Raw genomic sequence first — 7,944 nt, forward strand, 5'->3', positions numbered from 1 at the left:
AGATGATCTAGTATTGACATTACAGGAGCCAGAATCTAGTACTAAAAGAGTATTAGAATTGATTCAGGACTTTGGCCAAGTGGCAGGATTCAAATTGAATAAGTCAAAAACTAAGGTTCTTGAGAAAAATTTAACACCGATAGAGAAAGAGAGGTTTCAGAAGGAGACAGGTTTAACATTGGTTAAAAAAGTAAAGTACTTGGGGGTTAACATGACTGCTAAGAACTTAAACTTATTTAAAGATAATTATGAGAAATGTTGGCTAGAAGTGAAAAAGGATCTTGAAATATGGTTCGAATTGCTGTTATAAAGATGAATGTATTGCCACTAATGTTATTTCTGTTTCAATCATTGCAAATTTTGGACAAGGTGGACTGTTTCAAGAAGTGGCAGAGAGATATTTCCAGATTTGTCTGGCAGGGCAAGAAGCCCAGAATAAAATTTAAAATATTAACTGATGCAAAGGAAAGAGGTGGATTTGCCCTGCCAGACCTTAAACTTTATTATGAATCAGCAGCATTTTGCTGGCTGAAAGAATGGCTGCTTCTTGAGAACACAGACATTTTGGATCTAGAAGGTTTTAACAATGTCTTTGGGTGGCATGCATATCTGTGGTATGACAAGGTTAAAGCACATAAAGCATTTAAAAACCATATTGTTAGAAGAGCATTGTTTAATGTCTGGATAAGATATAAGGACTTACTTGAGAATAAGACCCCAAGGTGGTTATCACCAATGGAAGCGAAGGCTCAGAAAAAACTCAATATGGAGGCCAAATGGCTGAAATATTGGGAGATATTGGAACAGGAGGATGACAAATTGAAATTGCAGAGTTTTGAGAGATTAAAAGACAAGGTGCGAGATTGGCTTCATTATTTTCAAATAAGGGAGGCCTATAACTTGGACAAGAAAATCGGCTTCCAGGTGGAGAAATCAAAATTGGAAACAGAACTGTTAGAACCCAAAACTAAGATATTATCAAGAATGTATAACTTGCAGTTGAAATGGAATACTCAGGATGAAACGGTTAAATCTGCTATGATTAAATGGGCACAAGATGTGGGACATAACATAATGTTAGCTGACTGGGAACAGTTGTGGACCACAGGTATGAAATTTACGGCATGTAATGCTTTAAGAGAGAATATTATGAAAATGATGTATAGGTGGTACATGACACCAGTCAAGCTTGCAAAAATATATCATTTGCCCGATAATAAATGTTGGAAACGTAAGGAAAATGAAGGTACATTTTTTCACCTTTGGTGGACGTGCCCAAGGATTAAGGCTTTCTGGGAAATGATATATAATGAAATGAAAAAGGTATTTAAGTATACCTTCCTGAAGAAACCAGAGGCCTTTCTCCTGGGCATGGTTGGCCAATTGGTGCCAAAAAAGGATAGAACTTTCTTTATGTACGCTACAACAGCAGCAAGAATACTCATCGCAAAATACTGGAAGACACAAGATCTACCCACCCTGGAAGAATGGCAGATGAAAGTAACAGACTACATGGAATTGGCGGAAATGACTGGCAGAATCCGAGACCAGGGAGAAGAGTTGGTGGAAGAGGACTGGAAGAAATTTAAGGATTATTTGCAGAAACATTGTAAAATTAATGAATGTTAAAATGACGCCAGAATGAAACGAAGCGGTTTTTAGTAATAAGGTTAAAAGGGAATATGAAAAAATGGATTGATAAATAGATGATAATATAATGATATAATATGTTAAGATAAAGAACTAAGATAAAACAAAAAGGGAAAGGATTTGCTGAACTAAAAATTTGAACTGGAATACAAAAAAGGGAGGTGTGAGGAAGTCATGGAAACAAGTAAATGAATTGTAAGATAGAGAAAGAGGGATTTATTTTTAACTGTTTTTTTCCCCTCTGTATTTTGTATTTTTTTTCTTTTTCTTTTCTCTGGTTATGTAACCTTTGTTCTTTCTTGGAAATATTAATAAATATTATTTTTTAAAAAACAAAAACCTGCCAGTCATCTACCCATTGTCTTTGCCCAGAGTTGTTGAGCTTTTCTCAGGGAGCATTGACCAGAGTTGTGGATCATACCAGTAGATTGCGATTGACCTGTTGCATATGCCTCCATTCTAGGAATTTGCAAAACAGCATCAAACCTTGTGTTACATGAAATTCGACAAACACAAGACGTAACCGGCTGTAGATTCACATAAACAGTACTCTTCTATATATTCTTAGGGAATCATCTTAGGGACTTCCTGTGAACATCTGGATCAGGAATGCTGTTCCTGGAATGGACAAACACACGAGATGTAACCGGCTGTTCATTCACATAAACAATGCTCTTCTATATATTCTTATCACAATATCAAATGTTTATCTTGCACATAAACAACACATAAAGTGCAGTAATATAGATGGAAGTCCCAATAAATCAGTTCATTCATAAAAACCAAATGTCTGCTAGTTTCTGTTCCACATATGTTCATAAAGTCCAAATTGGAGCCTGCTACAGTTCCACAGTGTAGTAGTGTTGCAGATGCCTCCATTGTAGGAACCGCATTCCTGACCCAGATGTTCACAGGAAGTCCCTACGATGATTCCCCTTTCAAACAGGATACGTGAACCTAGGCCAGTAGGGTCCTCCTCTCCGGCAGACGGACAACCCCTTCCCCAAAGCCCCTCCCTCCCCCACCTCCCCATGGACACCTGAAGGGCCTGGAGGCCTCTCAGGGCAGCTGCCTGGCAGCTCTGTCACCTGGAGCAAGAAATCTTGCTCTGGCTCCAGCAAAAGTCAGGCTGTCAGTTCCTCACAAGTGAGAGTCCTGGCAGCGGGGAGCGGGTCTTTGGGATCCTCTCCCTCATAGCTGTCAACTTTTCCCTTTTCATGCGAGGAATCCTGTTCGGAATAAGGGAATTTCCCTTCAAAAAAGGGAAACGTTGACAGCTATGCTCTCCCTACTCTTGTTTCCTCCAATACTCACCATTGCTGGATGGAGAAAGCCTGTGGCACGTCCTCAAGAAGAAAAAATAAATAAGTAATAAATGAAATAAGAAGCGAAATAAGAAACTGAGAAAATAAGAATCCACTGACTGCCTCGCCTTGTCCTCCATCAACTGCCACCAACTGCTCTCTCCTCCACTCGCCTCACTGCTAACCCAAAATGGTCTGTAAATCACTTCCATCCTTTCTTCTCTTTTACTCTGACCGAGGAGGAGACGGCTGTGGAAGACAGCTCACGCCATGTTTCTTTGTTATTTTCCGCTGTAAATAAAGCTTGATGTCACATTTTAACACAGTTTGCAGGACATCTGAAAAGAGAAGGACATGGGGACAGGTGAGTCCGTCCCTGCGCATCTGGCAAGGCTATTCCAAGAGTTTCCTCCTGGATTCCAAGTCCTACTGCAGGGGAGGAGGGACATCCCAGGCCTTGGGGGCAAATCCTGGCCTCCTTCTACCAGAATGTGGCTCCCCAGGCTAAGGAGATGGTCAATATCCAGTTCCATTCCACCCTTTTAAAATTTAAATATCAAAACAGATCCCAACTTTCAGAGCATGTAAATCACAGGAGTGGAAAGACCGCTGCGCCACTCACAAAAATAGGACTATACTTCCTTCTCCCACCTTTAAAGAATACGTAAGGAAACCAAATCGACCCAAGTCTGCTTTCCTCCGCCAACCTCTTCAAGCCAAAAGACAGCACTTCCCCGTCCCCGGGCAAACCCCCTGGCCTTTCATTGGTAGACTCGCCACCACGCCTGTGGTGTTTACCTCACAGGGACTGACTGAGCAGGCGGCGAGATGCCTTCAGCCTCAGACACTTGGTGGGTTCTGAAATGATCATGCAGGCCAGATTCACGACCCTGACGGGCTGGATTCAGGCCAGGGAACATAGTTTGAGGACCCCTGTTCTACAGTGATGGGGACATTCTGCATTCGAAGCAGATGCTCTAGGGCTCCCCGTATTTCCCTAGTCTTTCAACATTATGCTATTAGGCAGCCATGGAGATTCCACCTTCCTCTTTTGAGAGGAGAAAGCTCACCTGATCAATAATAATAATAATAATAATAATAATAATAATAATAATAATAATAATATATTTATACCCTGCTTCCAACAAAATATTAAAATACAATAGTCCATCAAATATTAAAAGCTTCCCTAAACATCATAACAACAACCATCCATTTTCAGTCCTTTGAATTAGGAATTAAGCATTTCTGGAAAGGAAATGGCATACTTTTGTATATTAACATAAAAAGCATGCATAATAAATTATTACTCATTTACTCATTTAATTTATTACTCATTATTACTCATTTTGGCAGAGGAAAGGTCTCCCTTGGGAGGTGGGGGACTCTCCTTCCTTGGAGGTTTCTCAGCAGAGATCGGACGGCCATCTGCCATGGATGCTTGAGCGGAGATTCCTGCATTGCTGGGGGCTGGACTAGATGACCCTGGGATCCCCTCCTATCCCTCCACTCCTGAATTCAAGGAGGAGCTTCCTTGCCTCCTGCAAAGCCCTTTTCCCTGCAAGCTCTTCCTCTGGTTTCACCCCTAAAAGGATATCTGGGCATTGGCGTAGCCGGGGGGGCAGCTGCCCCCAAAATGCATAAAAAATAATAAGACTCTGAGGATCTGCCAAGCGAGAGAGGGCTGAGCTGGGAAGACTCGGCTTGGCAAGGGTTAAAGGGAACTGAGCTGCCTTCCTAGAGAGGACAGGAAGCAAGGGGGCCAGGTCCTCCAGAGCCAAGGCCCCTCTCTCACCAGTCATTTCCTGCTTTGGGGTCTCTCCTGCAAGGGCCGAATCGCAGCCCCCTCCTGGGATCTGGTGAGTCTCCTCTCTCTCCCCCCCAAGGGTGCAGTGGGGAGAGGGGGGGGTCCCAGGGCTGCAGCAGGGGAGGAGGCAGGGGGGGCTGATCTGCTCCTGCAGGGGAGGGGTGGGCCCAAGTCAGGGAGGAGGAGAGGGTCCTGCCAGGGAGGGGCCAGGTCTGCCACGCTCTCCTTCCTGGAGATCAGAGGATCCCAAACTCATCTGGCCCTCCGCTCCCCCCCTTTCAGAAAAAAATCTCCCTTCTTTAAACAAAGGAGTCCCTGGGACTTAAACTCGCTCAGCCTCATTGCACAACAGTGGAAACATCTGCAAATGGTTTTCCAAAGCTGGAGGAGCAGGTGGACTAGCCCCCCCCCCAAGAAAACCCCACGTGGAGGAAGGAAGGAAAGTTGGGAAAGAGAGGCCAGGGATAAAGAGAGGAATCCCAGGCCATAGTCTGACTGCTGCATTGCGGACCAGTTTCCCAGTGTCTCCCAGGGCAGCTCCCCACGGAGGCCACTGCAGCAATCCCCTCGCACCCAGAGCATGGCATCCCAGGACCACATCCTCTCTGTCCCAAAGGGATTGTTGCTGGCAAAGCAGCCGGAAATGGGCGCTGCTACTCACCGAGCCTCCAGGGACCTTGGCATCAATGGCTCTGTGTGTGTGTGTGTGTGTGTGTGTGTGTGTGTTAAGCTATCTAACAGAATAATACTACTATTACTAATAATAAATTACACACCTAAATTCAAAGGAGATGTCTTTGGGCCTGCCCATACCTGGCCCTCAGAGCAAAGAAAAAGGGAGCCCACCCCAAGTGTCTGTCTGGAGAGCGGCAGAGAGTCCAAGAGCAAGAAAAGGAGACAGAAGCAGGGGAGTGGGGGTGGGAGTGGGGAGCAACTCCTGAGGACCCCCAGGTCAGGACCCCCACTAGAGAAAAGCATCCATTTATCACAAGATACAAATGACTCCCTTGTCAGTCACCTCTGACTTCATGCATTGACTGGGAGGCAGCAGAAACCAGGCTGATTAATCTCACATAAATCCCTTCAGCTGCCTCCACATTCTGCATTGCTTGAAGGCTAGAGACTTATTTCTTCTCCTCTTCCTCCTCTTTCCTTTCAAAAAGATAGCGCATTGTCTAAGATGCGGTGCAGTCCAGCCCTGGTTCCCAGCAAGACTCATCCATGCTTGCTCAGGGAACCATTCCCCCCCCCCCCCTGTCCTACAAATTCTGTTTGCTTTGTAGAATTTCCTAGAGCTTTTCACCTTGACAGACAGAACTTGACAGAAGACCAAAGGGTTCCTTCCGATCTCTCAGAGGCTTCCTGAGACCACAGATGGATGAGCGAGACTCAGCTGGCCCTGAAGCAGGAAGAGGCCATGCCAGCCGAACTGGGAGCAGTGGGGGATTCTGGGGAAACCCAGTGCAGAAGATCCATGGTGAGGTGGACACCCTCTGCTCAGAGGTGCAGAGCCAGCCGTTGAGGCAGTTCTGCTGCCAGGAGGCCAAAGGACCCCGAGAGGTTTGCAGCCGACTCTACCACCTTGACCATCAGTGGCTGAAGCCAGAAAGGCACACGAAAGCTGAGATGCTGGACCTGGTGATCTTGGAGCAGTTCCTGGCTGTCCTTCCCCCGGAGATGGAGAGCTGGGTGAGGGACTGTGGAGCGGAGACCAGTTTGCAGGCAGTGTCCCTGGCCGAAGGTTTCCTCCTGAGTCAGGCAGAGGAGAGAAAGCAAGTGAGAGAGACTTTCCTCTGGATACTCCCAAGGGGCTCCAAGCAGGACGGAGAACATCCCATAATGCTCTACTGATGGCCCATCCTTTTTCTTGGAAGACATCCGTGGGATGAGATCTCACACCCTTCAAGCCTTTGTCATTCTCTTTCTAGTATTTCTCCCCATTCTCTGTTTGGAATCCTTGTTTCTTTCTCAGGGAAAGGATCTCTTTGCAGAAATGGACCTGGATTCCTGTGAGGCAGAGAGGCCTCCGTTGGACACCAGAGAGAGGCCACTGGGTAAGGAGGAAGGTGGTTTTCTCCGTTTGGTCTCTTTCTGTTGGTTTTCCAATTCATCTGAGGGTTCTTTTCACCTTGTTTTGGGGAGAGAAAGATGGGAACAAGGGTCCAGAGGAGGGGAGATGTATTTTTGCACAACAAACATAAAATGAGCACAAACCTCCAAATGCTCTCAGCAGGAAAGGCTTTCTCAAAGGCCCATCTGCAGTTAGAGATGCCCTGTTTCACCTGTGAGAAACAGGCACTCCAGGCGTCCTGCTTACCTTTTTTCTCGTGCAGGTGACAGAAGGATGTCAGAAAGACCTCCTGATCCGCCTTTTCATGGGGGCAGAAGGGAAGCAGCGACTGTGGAACCAGATCAGGTCAGGGGAAGCTGCCTTGTGGGGACTGAGGCTGAGGGATGGAGCAATGTCATGGACTGGTTGGGCACAGGAATTGTGGGAGGAAGCAGCTGGGGAACCAGGAAGGGAAGACGGCTCAGAGCCCAAGAAGTGGAGGTAGAAAAAGGATGGGTGGTCAGAGGGGGAAGAGGGAGAAGCCTGGGAAGAGGAGGTGTCAGAAGCTGAAGGGGTTACAGGGCTTAGTGAGCTGGGAGACTCTGTGGCAGAATGCAGTGCAGAATCAGAGGCAGAAGAGGAAGGAGGCGAGTGGGAGAGGAAGGTCGAGAGGCTGAGGTGAGTCAGGAGAAGGAGGAGCCACCGGTGGCTCCCACTCCTTCTGCCAGAAGCCACCCTCTCTGCTTGTCTCCCAGACCCAGGAGACCCTGTGCATTGCAGGAATCTCTGCTAGATCATCCAAGACCAAAAGAGGCTTATTTTATTTCTAGATTGATAACTGAATGCAAAAATTGGTTTCTAAGCAGTGGACAAATGAGAACAAATAGTGGCCTGGATTCACCTAACCAGCCCCATCTACTGCAAAATGGGGCTTGCTCCACATTCCTCCCCCTCTCCATGCCCCCATGACCCCCTTGGATTTGACTCTAGGGCATTGGGAGGGAACCTTCCCAGAACGGCTCACAAGGAGATAATAAAGTGGATCCTTCCATTGGGGAAACTGGAATACTTGCCTAGGCAGAATGACTTGAATAACACAAGGTGGAGTACCACCTATTTGCGCAGAAACGAAT

At 46.4% G+C, this 7,944-nt stretch overlaps 1 long non-coding RNA gene across 1 annotated transcript in view; it reads right to left on the reverse strand.

The window, feature by feature from the left end:
• The window catches only part of LOC309369378, a 49,089-nt gene extending 46,431 nt beyond the window's left edge, over positions 1-2,658 (reverse strand). Inside the window, exon 1 of the long non-coding RNA XR_014168069.1 lies at positions 1,991-2,658. This is a non-coding gene — a long non-coding RNA (uncharacterized lncRNA). The remainder of the gene's footprint in view (positions 1-1,990) is intronic.
• Positions 2,659-7,944: the final 5,286 nt, after the last annotated feature.

Source organism: Podarcis melisellensis, assembly GCF_964234715.1.
Source record: "Podarcis melisellensis genome assembly, chromosome: 4".
In the NCBI taxonomy this organism is placed as follows: domain Eukaryota; kingdom Metazoa; phylum Chordata; class Lepidosauria; order Squamata; family Lacertidae; genus Podarcis; species Podarcis melisellensis.